This window comes from Aedes albopictus, chromosome 2 (assembly GCF_035046485.1).
Source record: "Aedes albopictus strain Foshan chromosome 2, AalbF5, whole genome shotgun sequence".
In the NCBI taxonomy this organism is placed as follows: Eukaryota; Metazoa; Arthropoda; class Insecta; order Diptera; family Culicidae; genus Aedes; species Aedes albopictus.
In genome coordinates, this window is record NC_085137.1 from 205,541,713 (window position 1) to 205,555,902 (window position 14,190).

A 14,190-nucleotide genomic window follows, 5' to 3' on the forward strand; every position below is an offset into this window, starting at 1 on the left:
AACTTGTTGTGCAATTCCGAAATTCATTGTAGTTATTTTTACATCAGGGGGATTCACTTAACAGCATAAACTGCTTATCAAAGTTTATTCTGATTCAACGTCGCGATCATCAAGGTAATCTTTGATTATTAAATAATGCTACATCATTGATTATACGTCGTTTTCAAAATTTGTTACTGAATTTCATTTACAAGTTCATGAAACATTTCAAATAATCAGAAACCTATGGCTCACGCAGCAATAGGACAGATCGGTGAAGTACTAGATTTGTAGTAATGAGCTGAATTTTAGTATGGTGAGAAGGTCAATCCTCCGTTTCTGCAGTGAAAAGGTGCAAAAAGCGTGGGTATTATGATTCCTTGCCTAATTTTATGCTGTTTGAGCAAAACTTTGGGCAACAGTGTCGTTGTTTTCTCCATTTCTTCCAACATAAACAACATAGTTATCCAAAGTTTTGCTCAAACAGCATCAAATTAGGCAAGGAATCATAATACCCACGCTTTTTGCACCATTTCATTGCAGAAACGGAGAATTGACCTTCTCACCATACTAAAATTCAGCTCATTACTACAAATCTAGTACTACACCGAACGTGCCCCATTCAAAATTTAAACTGTTCAGTGAGTCCCCTTATCATGTTTTATGTTTTTAGCTATGTTTCATTGGGGCCCTTCATAAACCTCGTTGACAGGGGGGGGGGGGGTTCTTCTGGTCAAAGTCTACCCTCCATGCAAATTTCCAAATTTTTGTATGGACAAATGTCTACGAGCGGCGAGGGGGATCTGAGATGACCAAAATTTTGTCTATGTGGTTTCTGCCCCCACTCGCATATCAGTCCCATTTGACTTTTCAGCATTTTTGAGTTAACGTTATGAATAGTCATCATTTTCAACGTATTTTTATAGATAATAAAAATGCGAAAAAAATACCAGGTCATGAGCGTCTGACATTGAAAGTACCCGCATAACAGTCACATCATGGATTTGTGTACCTTGTAACACAAAACTAGTGGTAAACGCAAGGGTAAACGTAATATTTTTAACAGTTATGTATAGGACAGATCGGTGAAGTACTAGATTTGTAGTAATGAGCTGAATTTTAGTATGGTGAGAAGGTCATTTCTCCGTTTCTGCAAAAAAATGGTGTAAAAAGCGTGGGTATTATGATGCCTTGCCTAATTTGATGCTGTTTGAGCAAAACTTTGGGCAACAGTGTATGTAGTTGTTTTCTCCATTTCTTGCAACATAAACAACATAGCTATCCAAAGTTTTGCTCAAACAGCATCAAATTAGGTAAGGAATCATAATACCCACGCTTTTTGCACCATTTCATTGCAGAAACGGAGAAATGACCTTCTCACCATACTAAAATTCAGCTCATTACTACAAATCTAGTACTACACCGAACGTGCCCCATTGAGGTGCAAAGCAATCTGTGAAAGTTTCGAAATGATCGAAATATTTTTTTAAATTATGACGATTTTTCAAAGTTTTACATGGAAACAAGTTGTCAAACTTCAAACGCTGTTTTCTCAATAGGAGGCAATCAGTGAAGTACTAGATTGAAAGTAGTGAGCTGGATTTTTGTATGGTGAGATGATCAATTCTCCATTTCTGCAATGAAATGGAGCAAACGACGTGGGTTATATGATTTCTTGACTAATTTTATGCTATTTGAGCAAAAGTTTGGGTAACTGTGATGTTGTAGGTATTATTTATTTCTTGCAACTTCAACAACACAGTTACCCAAACTTTTGCTCAAACAGCATAAAATTGAACATGAAATCATATAACCCACGCTGTTTGCACCATTTCATTGCAGAAATGGAGAATTGATCATCTCACCATACAAAAATCCAGCTCACTACTTTCAATCTAGTACTTCACTGATTGCCTCCTATTCCTACTATTTACAAATGGGACTGTTGAGGCCATTAGCAAGTTATCGGGGTATTTACAATGCACCGTACCGACAGTCGAACATGACCATGTCGAGACCCCAATCAAACCTCATCCGCGCTATTTCTGATATGACTTTACTTTGCAATTGCAATAGGAGGCAATCAGTGAAGTACTAGATTGAAAGTAGTGAGCTGGATTTTTGTATGGTGAGATGTTCAGTTCTCCATTTTTGCAATGAATTGGTGCAAACAGCATGGGTTATATGATTTCTTGACTAGTTAGATGCTGTTTGAGCAAAAGTTTGGGTAACTTTGTTGTTGTATTATTTATTTCATGCAACTTCAACAACACAGTTACCCAAACTTTTGCTCAAACAGCATCATATTAGTTAAGAAATCATAATACCCACGCTGTTTGAACCATTTCATTGCAGAAATGGAGAATTGAACATCTCACCATACAAAAATCCAGCTCACTACTTTCAATCTAGTACTTCACTGATTGCCTCCTATTGTTATTCTATTCTTCATGAACCACGCAGCATTGTTATTGTCATCTTTCTTTCCTTTGAGCTATTGTTTAACATTCAACACAATATTGTACACAAATTTCTATGCAACAATATAATATCAGAACAGAATTTATTGTAACAATAGGGTAGAGCCTACTATAAATAGGACGTAATGAATTGTACCAAGATAGGTGGAAATATATCATAATCGTGAACACGTCACTCCGTGTATTAATGGGGCACGTTCGGTGTAGTACTAGATTTGTAGTAATGAGCTGAATTTTTGTATAGTGAGAAGGTCAATTCTCCGTTTCTGCAAAGAAATGGTGCAAAAAGCGTGGGTATTATGATTCCTTGCCTAATTTAATGATGTTTGAGCAAAACTTTGGATAACTATGTTGTTTATGTTGCAAGAAATGGAGGAAACAACAACACTGTTGCCCAAAGTTTTGCTCAAACAACATTAAATTAGGCAAGAAATCATAATAGGAGGCAATCAGTGAAGTACTAGATTGAAAGTAGTGAGCTGGATTTTTGTATGGTGAGATGATCAATTCTCCTTTTCTGCAATGAAATGGCGCAAACAGCGTGGGTTATATGATTTATTGACTAATTTGATGCTGTTTGAGCAAAAGTTTGGGTACTGTGTTGTTGAAGTTGCAAGAAATAAATAATACAACAATGCAGTTACCCAAACTTTTGCTCAAACAGCATCAAATTAGTCAAGAAATCATATAACCCACGCTGTTTGCGCCATTTCATTGCAGAAATGGAGAATTGATCATCTCACCATACAAAAATCCAGCTCACTACTTTCAATCTAGTACTTCACTGATTGCTTCCTATACCCACGCTTTTTGCACCATATCATTGCAGAAACTGAGAATTGACCTTCTCACCATACAAAAATTCAGCTCATTACTACAAATCTAGTACTACACCAATCTGTCCTATTCCCTCCGAATAGTATCCGCGGTAACAGGGACTGTTATGCGAGTGGGGGCGGGGCAGTAGCCTGGTACACGGTTTATATGGGAAAATACAAAAAATGGAAAAATCCCAACTCCTGTATACCTTTTGAGCTCCATTTTGGTCCCATATCAACTGTGCAAAATATCAGATCGATCGAAGAAACTATATTTTAGCGCCCGCCATTCTTAGTTTTTCATACGATTTACTATGGAGAAACTAAACTTCTTTAAAGAAAAATCGCTTGAGGTCGATGCGACATTCGTGGAAAAAGTTATTAAACCTTACCCGATCGATAAAATGACGAGATTTTATTATTTATTGTTATTCCTTACATGTTAAACAGTGTTGGCATGCCATTCGGTTTTCAGTCAATAACTTTTTCCACATGCCTTGAATCGCTTTGCGGTCTTCAGAGAGTTTATTCCTCGTAAAATTTCCAACGGAAATCATCCATTGATATATTTTAAGGGGTTCAGGGTCAACCTGTGGCGATTTTTCTTTGAAAAAGTGATTTTCTCTATAGTAAATCGTATGAAAACTTATAACGGCTGGCGCTAAAATATAGTTTCTCCGATCGAGATGAAATTTTGCACAGTTGATATGGGGCCAAAATGGAACTCAAAAAGTGTACAGGAGCAGGGATGAGAAATGTACTGGAAAAACGGTTACCGGCTGTACATTTGACATTTTTCCACACGAACATCACAGGCCCAGCCAAACTCAAACTGTTCGAAAAATTAATGTCATAACATGTTTTTTCCCCAGCAGCCTTCTTCCTCGAAACGGTTTCCAAGCGCGAGAGCGCCGGTACTCGAGCACAACGACGACAGAAATTTCTGTCTCTCCCATTTTCGCATTTTTGTGCGAATAATTTTGACGATTTTGATAAGTTGTATAGTATGGGAAGAAATGTCACTTTTCCGCACAAAATAATAGCCAGGCAGGGACGGAAAACAATGAAGGTTGCAGCTGAGCAGACACAAACCAAAACAAATCTACTCGTGAACGACATGTCGCCCTTGCAGGGGCCCGATACCTAATACTCGCGCTTCTTTATTCGTGAGTAAACGAAGCTGACAAGTACTCGCCTGTGATTTGCAAAGCTTTTCTGAGTTTTAAGTATTTTGACAAAAACCGCATTTTACGCATTTTTCAGGAACAATGTAGAATAAAGCATTAGTTTATGATGGACAATCACTGGAATGGAGCACGTTCGGTGTAGTACTAGATTTGTAGTAAACTTTGGATAACTATGTTGTTAATGTTGCAAGAAATGGAGAAAACAACAACACTGTTGCCCAAAGTTTTGCTCGAACAGCATCAAATTAGGCACGGAATCATAATACATACGCTTTTTGCACCTTTTGATTGCAGAAACGGAAATTTACAGGGTTGTTACAACTACGCGGATTTCGCGAATTTCGCGGATTTCGCGATTTTCGCGGATTTGGCGCGGATTTACCCATAGAATTTGGCCCTCGCGCGGATTTGGCGCGGAAATGGTTTTGGCTGATTTGCACAGTGTAGTTGAACTATTTTATTGTTCGAAAAACTTTCACTGCCTTTAGATCTTTGACAATATTTTTCAAAAATACCGGTCGTACTTGGTTGTCTGGAAGTTGCATTCTGGGGAACATGTGTCTGACGAATGGACGGCTGAATAAAATTGATTTTTGACAGCTTCTCAAATCACCTTTGATTAGTAATCAGTCAAAATTTCAGCTTAGTACAGCATTCCGTTCGGCTGATAAATTTTTAAAAGTTTCAGAGTGTTGGATCAAAGCAATCAATGGATTTACACGTCAACTGAATAATACCATAAACACGAATTAACAACCATCATAGCAGTCTTTGCTCCACTATATAAGCAGAGCTATCTGCACTGGTTGATTCATTCTAAATTTGGCTTCCAATAAAGCAACTACTAGAACTACAAGAAAAGCATTTTCATTCCGGAAGTTACCGGACATAACACAGAGCGAGACTCCGAAAAGTCGAGTTCAGCATGCAATTCAATACGAAATTGATCTAGAGCTTTATAAACCGATCCAGATCAATTATGTCCATGAAGTAAATTATCGGAACAATCAGGCTTATTCTGCGCGGCGTGTGGGATGAGACGTACGGTTTCGTTTCACGTGACGTGAGACGACTAATGTAAATCAAATGGGGCCAGTCGACTTTTGTCACCTCATTCGACTCGTCTCACCTCACACGCCGCGCAGAATAAGCCTGAATAAATGTCATTTTGCACAAATATGTTTTACAACATGTTCAACTCTCCTAATATGTTAAGCTAGGCGCACATTTATGACGGAGTGCACGTTCAGCAAGTTTGTCTGGGTCAAATTGACCCAAAAATCCTACTAGGGTTAAGTTATGTTTTAAACATGCTTGCACTTTATCAATGGCGTCATCTGGCATTACAAATAATAGCTATGTGTTGATCAGAAATGATCTGAGTGATCGGCTTCTACACCGAGTACACACATTAACCCGGGAGCGGCCGCGTCGTACACTGAGTGCACGCAACAATAAAAAAAAGTTCGCTTGTGGTACACAACGTGTGCGTGGTGTCGTTGAAGGTGGCCTTAGACGCAACAGCTCGAGGGCTAATGAAAATCCAAGGAATTATCAAAGATCTTCTTCAGTGTGCATCTCCTGAATTCAACTAAGGGTCAAAACTTAAGGCATTTTTAGTTAAATTGAGGAAAACTCTTTAAAATCTTTTTTTTCTGGAGGATTTAGGTTTGTTACATATGTTGATCTATTAGAAGCTGTGCTTGAAAAACTTTCAGAGTGATCTGCAATATATTTTCCGAGATCATGTCCAGAAATTCTCCGGATAAATCCGTTCCAGGAGAAACTTTCAAAAATGCCTATTCATCACTGCAAGAATTACTAGTGAAAACTGTGGAGAAACAATCTCAGGGAACCTTTGCAGGCGTCTTAGGAAAAATTGCTGGAGGAATTCTTGGAGAACCCCTAGAAAATCGAGGAAACTTTCTGAAGAAAGCTCAAACTAATTTGCTAAAGAAAATCTTGAAAGGACTCAAGCAAGTAAATCTCGAAAAAAGTCGAACAATGTTCGAGGTTTTCTCTGAGGTTTTTTTTTCAGGTATTCTGCTCCCACTCGTATAACATTTGTAACGGCGATTTATACAGTTTTACATAGCAAACGAGTTTTCTAATTTGAAATGCCATTTTCTCATTTCCTATTTTTTACAGATGGTTGTTATACCAGTGGGGGCAATCTTCTCCCTGGAGAATTCCTATGTAAAAATTATTTCAAGAATGTCTTACTGGAAATTTCCAGGCATAACTCAAAAAATTATTGAAGTTATCTTCTAAGAATTCCTCCAGAGTATCCTCAAAATCATGCTCATTTCAAAATGTCTTCTAATATTTAGTATAGAGCACTTTCTTTAAAAAAAATCAGGTATTTCAAGAACTCGTTCCATTCCGGTTTGTTTTCTTTGTTTTTCAACGCTTTTCTTTAATATTTTTCCAGATCCTTCTAAAATTTCTCCAGGATTTCTAGGATTTTGCTCTAGAACCCAGTAGGCTTTGGCATGTTTTATTCTTTAGGATTTTGTTCGACGGGTTCGTACAGCTATATATCACCCAGAAAGCCTGGTTGATTGCCTGACTGTATAATCAAGATGAGTCGCGATGATTAACGAATTGAAAGTTCGATTTTTGCTCAACACGCTCCATTCCAGTTGAAAGTGCCTGTTTCAGGGTGGCCACTAAATATCAGTTTTGAAATTCCCGTCTTTTTCCCGGTTTTCTCGGTACGATTTATGAAATTTTCCCGGTTTTTAAAATGCACATTTTTTAGTAGGTAACGCCCAATTTTCGTATAATATGGATGATAAGTACCATGTAAAAAAAATGCACTTGTAATCCTGTGAATACTATGTACTAGATATTTATAGTTTAATATTATTTTTGACGTAATGCATCTATGGAAAAATTGAACTAACTACCAATGATGACATAAAAGGCGTATGCTACACAATTACTTACAAATAATTTTCATTCAGCTCCAAATAGTGCATAATTCAAGCTTTCTCTCACTCATTATTTCACTTATTTTCTTGTACTTAACTTACATCTGGAGATTCTTACAAAGTTTTTTCCGAGATTTCATCTTTCGATTACTCCAAAAATACTATCTTGGATTTCTTCTGTAACTTCTGTTAGCGATTCCACCTTGTATATCTTATGTGGATTCCTCTAGATTCCTTAATCGTCCAAAACTAGCGTGGTTGGCCACCACCGCCAGCACCACGCTAATAATGAACACAAAAAGCGAGATTTTTTCAACGTGTTGTACAAAACTTAACAGCGCGATCGCTCGAGGGTTAATGGATTTATTCTGGAAGGGGTTCCTTTAGGGAATTTAGGATTTTAGTCAGTCTGTTGGCAATTAGGGAATAGAACTTTTGGTCTGGGATCATGAATTCGATCTAGGGATTTCTCCTGGAACTCCTGAAGGATTCCCAAAAGAATCTCCCACATGTCTAGAAGGTTTCCCAAGGAACTCTTGGAAGAGTTCTCGATTACAAAACTCCCGCAGTAGTTTGATTTTCAGGATTCTGGAGTATTTTCAGAAATAGCTATCGTAAAGTTTTTGTAAGAAATTTTGGGAGATCATACAGAGGAACTCCTGGGTGATTTGCAGAGGGAGCTTCTGAAGGATGCCCAAAAGCAACTCCTGGAGTAACTCCAACAGCAACTTCCATGAGCAACTCCTGGAGGTTTCTTTGAACAAACTCCTGGAGGGTGCCCAAGAAGAACTCTTGAAGGTAACGCAGCAAGAAATACTGGTGAACTTCCAAAAGCAAATATGAAATAAAGATAAAATTCAGCAAAACCTCATTGAAGTTTTAAAAATCAAAGTTTCAGAAGGAACTCCTGCAGAAATCGTGCAAAGAACTCGTGTAGATGGATGAGTAACAGAATGGTATCATGGAGAAATACCAAAAGAAACTCTGTAAAGAATCCCAGAAAGAACTCTGATTGATGTCTAAAAAAAGCTTTCGGAGGAGTTCCAGAAGAAAATTCTAGGGAAACCCCAGAGGAAGCTCCAGGAAGAAAAGGAAAAAAATTCTGGAAGGATTTGAAAAAAATAATCTGGGAAGAATTCCCGTAGGAAATTTTGAAGATTGGAGCATCTCCTGTTACAATAGCGGAAGGCAAATCTTGATGAATCTTAAAAGGAACTCTTGAATAAATTGCAATAGGTTGTCTTGATTAAAACCCAGTTTAGTGGTTATGATTTTCTTAACTATTTAAAAAAAAAGTAGAATTAATTTAAGAAAGGACACGGGTTAATCCAAAAATAAACTTTTGAAAAAATCTCAGATGTGAGAAACTCTTTCCTCGAAAAAATCTCATCGAATTCCAAGAGATAATCAAGCGGTACAAAAATCTAGAGGAATTCTAGAAGAAACTTCTTTAAGAATCCCAAGTTCTGTTTTAAGGAAATTTTAAGTGATTGCACAGGCGAATTCCTTGGGATTTCGAAGAAGTATCCCAGAAGTATTTTGGGTTGGCTTTGATTTTGCAGATTTTCGATGAGGTGTAAACATTTAAATATGCACATCAAGCTACTCTTAACAACAATTTTCCCGGTAATCATTCCAAATTCCCGACTTTTTCCCGCTTTTTTCCCGGTCGTTCCGAATTCCCGGCTTTTTCCCGGTTTTCCCGTTTTTCCCGGTTCGGTGGCCACCCTGCTGTTTCAATAGAGTAGAATAGAAAAAATAAACGTAAATTTAACATTCTCGCATATTCGGCGCGAATTCATTTCCATAATCGCGCGGATTTGGCGCGGATTTCACTTTTGCTCGCGCGGATTTGGCGCGGATTTTTTTCCGCCTTTCTTGTAACAACCCTGAATTTAGCTGATTACTACAAATCTAGTACTTCACTGATCTGTCCTATTACGTCAGTTTTTACCGTGAAATCTTTGGTTGTTGATCAAACAATGGATTGTGATTCAAAATGTAACTGAAATGAGTTGCATTATCAACCACAATGCAATAGGACAGATCGGTGAAGTACTAGATTTGTAGTAATGAGCTGAATTTTAATATGGTGAGAAGGTCAATTCTCCGTTTCTGCAATGAAATGGTGCAAAAAGCGCGGGTATTATGATTCCTTGCCTAATTTGATGCTGTTTGAGCAAAACTTTGGGCAACAGTGTTGTTGTTTTCTCCATTTCTTGCAACATAAACAACATAGTTATCCAAAGTTTTGCTCAAACAAAAACTTAGGCAAATTAGGCAAGGAATCATAATACCCACTCTTTTTGCACCATTTCATTGCAGAAACGGAGAATTGACCTTCTCACCATACAAAAATTCAGCTCATTACTACAAATCTAGTACTTCACCGGACAGATCGGTTCTCCGTTTCTGCAATGAAATGATGTGAAAAGCGTGGATATTATGATTCCTTGCCTAATTTGATGCTGTTTGAGCAAAACTTTGGATAACTATGTTGTTTATGTTGCAAGAATTGGAGAAAACAACAACACTGTTACCCAAAGTTTTGCTCAAACAGCATCAAATTAGGCGAGAAATCATAATACCCACACTTCTGGCACCATTTCATTGTAGAAACGGAGAATAGGAGGCAATCAGTGAAGTACTAGATTGAAAATAGTGAGCTGAATTTTTGTATGGTGAGATGATCAATTCTCCATTTCTGCAATGAAATCGTACAAACAACGTAGGTTATATGATTTATTGACTAATTTGATGCTGTTTGAGCAAAAGTTTGGATAACTGTGTTGCTGAAGTTGCAGGAAAAAATAATACAACAACACAGTTATTCAAACTTTTGCTCAAATAGCATCAAATTAGCCAATAAATCATATAACTTACGCTGTTTGCACCATTTCATTGCAAAAATGGAGAATTGATCATCTCACCATACAAAAATCCAGCTCACTACCAGGGTTGTTACAAGAAAGGCGGAAAAAAATCCGCGCCAAATCCGCGCGAGCAAAAGTGAAATCCGCGCCAAATCCGCGCGATTATGGAAATGAATTCGCGCCGAATATGCGAGAATGTTAAATTTACGTTTATTTTTTCTATTCTACTCTATTGAAACAGGCACTTTCAACTGGAATGGAGCGTGTTGAGCAAAAATCGAACTTTCAATTCGTTAATCATCGCGACTCATCTTGATTATACAGTCAGGCAATCAACCAGGCTTTCTGGGAGATATATAGCTGTACGAACCCGTCGTACAAAATCCTAAAGAATAAAACATGCCAAAGCCTACTGGGTTCTAGAGCAAAATCCTAGAAATCCTGGAGAAATTTTAGAAGGATCTGGAAAAATATTAAAGAAAAGCGTTGAAAAACAAAGAAAACAAACCGGAATGGAACGAGTTCTTGAAATACCTGATTTTTTTTAAAGAAAGTGCTCTATACTAAATATTAGAAGACATTTTGAAATGAGCATGATTTTGAGGATACTCTGGAGGAATTCTTAGAAGATAACTTCAATAATTTTTTGAGTTATGCCTGGAAATTTCCAGTAAGACATTCTTGAAATAATTTTTACATAGGAATTCTCCAGGGAGAAGATTGCCCCCACTGGTATAACAACCATCTGTAAAAAATAGGAAATGAGAAAATGGCATTTCAAATTAGAAAACTCGTTTGCTATGTAAAACTGTATAAATCGCCGTTACAAATGTTATACGAGTGGGAGCAGAATACCTGAAAAAAAAAAAACCTCAGAGAAAACCTCGAACATTGTTCGACTTTTTTCGAGATTTACTTGCTTGAGTCCTTTCAAGATTTTCTTTAGCAAATTAGTTTGAGCTTTCTTCAGAAAGTTTCCTCGATTTTCTAGGGGTTCTCCAAGAATTCCTCCAGCAATTTTTCCTAAGACGCCTGCAAAGGTTCCCTGAGATTGTTTCTCCACAGTTTTCACTAGTAATTCTTGCAGTGATGAATAGGCATTTTTGAAAGTTTCTCCTGGAACGGATTTATCCGGAGAATTTCTGGACATGATCTCGGAAAATATATTGCAGATCACTCTGAAAGTTTTTCAAGCACAGCTTCTAATAGATGCACATATGTAACAAACCTAAATCCTTCAGAAAAAAAAGATTTTAAAGAGTTTTCCTCAATTTAACTAAAAATGCCTTAAGTTTTGACCCTTAGTTGAATTCAGGAGATGCACACTGAAGAAGATCTTTGATAATTCCTTGGATTTTCATTAACCCTCGAGCTGTTGCGTCTAAGGCCACCTTCAACGACACCACGCACACGTTGTGTACCACAAGCGAACTTTTTTTTATTGTTGCGTGCACTCAGTGTACGACGCGGCCGCTCCCGGGTTAATGTGTGTACTCGGTGTAGAAGCCGATCACTCAGATCATTTCTGATCAACACATAGCTATTATTTGTAATGCCAGATGACGCCATTGATAAAGTGCAAGCATGTTTAAAACATAACTTAACCCTAGTAGGATTTTTGGGTCAATTTGACCCAGACAAACTTGCTGAACGTGCACTCCGTCATAAATGTGCGCCTAGCTTAACATATTAGGAGAGTTGAACATGTTGTAAAACATATTTGTGCAAAATGACATTTATTCAGGCTTATTCTGCGCGGCGTGTGAGGTGAGACGAGTCGAATGAGGTGACAAAAGTCGACTGGCCCCATTTGATTTACATTAGTCGTCTCACGTCACGTGAAACGAAACCGTACGTCTCATCCCACACGCCGCGCAGAATAAGCCTGATTGTTCCGATAATTTACTTCATGGACATAATTGATCTGGATCGGTTTATAAAGCTCTAGATCAATTTCGTATTGAATTGCATGCTGAACTCGACTTTTCGGAGTCTCGCTCTGTGTTATGTCCGGTAACTTCCGGAATGAAAATGCTTTTCTTGTAGTTCTAGTAGTTGCTTTATTGGAAGCCAAATTTAGAATGAATCAACCAGTGCAGATAGCTCTGCTTATATAGTGGAGCAAAGACTGCTATGATGGTTGTTAATTCGTGTTTATGGTATTATTCAGTTGACGTGTAAATCCATTGATTGCTTTGATCCAACACTCTGAAACTTTTAAAAATTTATCAGCCGAACGGAATGCTGTACTAAGCTGAAATTTTGACTGATTACTAATCAAAGGTGATTTGACAAGCTGTCAAAAATCAATTTTATTCAGCCCTCCATTCGTCAGACACATGTTCCCCAGAATGCAACTTCCAGACAACCAAGTACGACCGGTATTTTTGAAAAATATTGTCAAAGATCTAAAGGCAGTGAAAGTTTTTCGAACAATAAAATAGTTCAACTACACTGTGCAAATCAGCCAAAACCATTTCCGCGCCAAATCCGCGCGAGGGCCAAATTCTATGGGTAAATCCGCGCCAAATCCGCGAAAATCGCGAAATCCGCGAAATTCGCGAAATCCGCGTAGTTGTAACAACCCTGCACTACTTTCAATCTAGTACTTCACTGATTGCCTCCTATAGGACAAATCGGTGAAGTACTAGATTTGTAGTAATGAGCTGAATTTTAGTATGGTGAGAAGGTCAATTCTCCGTTTCTGCAATGAAATGGTGCAAAAAGCGTGGGTATAATGATTCCTTGCCTAATTTGATGCTGTTTGAGCAAAACTTTGGATAACTCTGTTGTTTATGTAGCAAGAAATGGAGAAAACAACAACACGGTTGCCCAAAGTTTTGCTCAAACAGCATCAAATTAGACAAGGAATCATAATACCCACGCTTTTTGCACCATTTCATTGCATAAACGGAGAATTGACCTTCTCACCATACTAAAATTCAGCTCATTACTACAAATCTAGTACTTCACCGGTCTGTCCTATAGGACAGATCGGTGAAGTACTAGATTTGTAGTAATGAGCTGAATTTTAGTATGGTGAGAAGGTCATTTCTCCGTTTCTGCAATGAAATGGTGCAAACAGCGTGGGTATTATGATTCCTTGTCTAATTTGATGCTGTTTGAGCAAAACTTCGGGTAACAGTGTTGTTGTTTTCTTCATTTCTTGCAACATAAACAACATAGTTATGCAAAGTTTTGCTCAAACAGCATCAAATTAGGCAAGGAATCATAATACCCACGCTTTTTGCACCATTTCATTGCAGAAACGGAGAAATGACCTTCTCACCATACTAAAATTCAGCTCATTACTACAAATCTAGTACTACAACGAACGTGCCCCATTGTTACATAATATTCAAATGGTTCATAAGTCATGTATTCACGTTCATCATGCATTTACTGAAAGTGCGCAAAAATTAGGAACACAGTGCAAATATTGGTTCCAAACATTGCGCACCACTATTTACTAGTTAACTTGAAAAAAATATTACGAACTGTGATTGATATTACTAGAATAGGAAGCAATCAGTGAAGTACTAGATTGAAAGTAGTGAGCTGAATTTTTGTATGGTGAGATGATCAATTCTCCGTTTCTGCAATGAAATGGTGCAAACAGCGTGGGTTATATGATTTCTTGCCTAATTTGATGCTGTTTGAGCAAAAGTTTGGGTAACTGAGTTGTTGTATTATTTATTTCTTGCAACTTCAACAACACAGTTACCCAAACTTTTGCTCAAACAGCATCAAATTAGGCAAGAAATCATATAACCCACGCTGTTTGCACCATTTCATTGCAGAAACGGAGAACTGATCATCTCACCATACAAAAATCCAGCTCACTACTTTCAATCTAGTACTTCACTGATTGCTTCCTATTGGGTTTTTAAATTAAGAAAAATGTATCGATTTTTTGATTT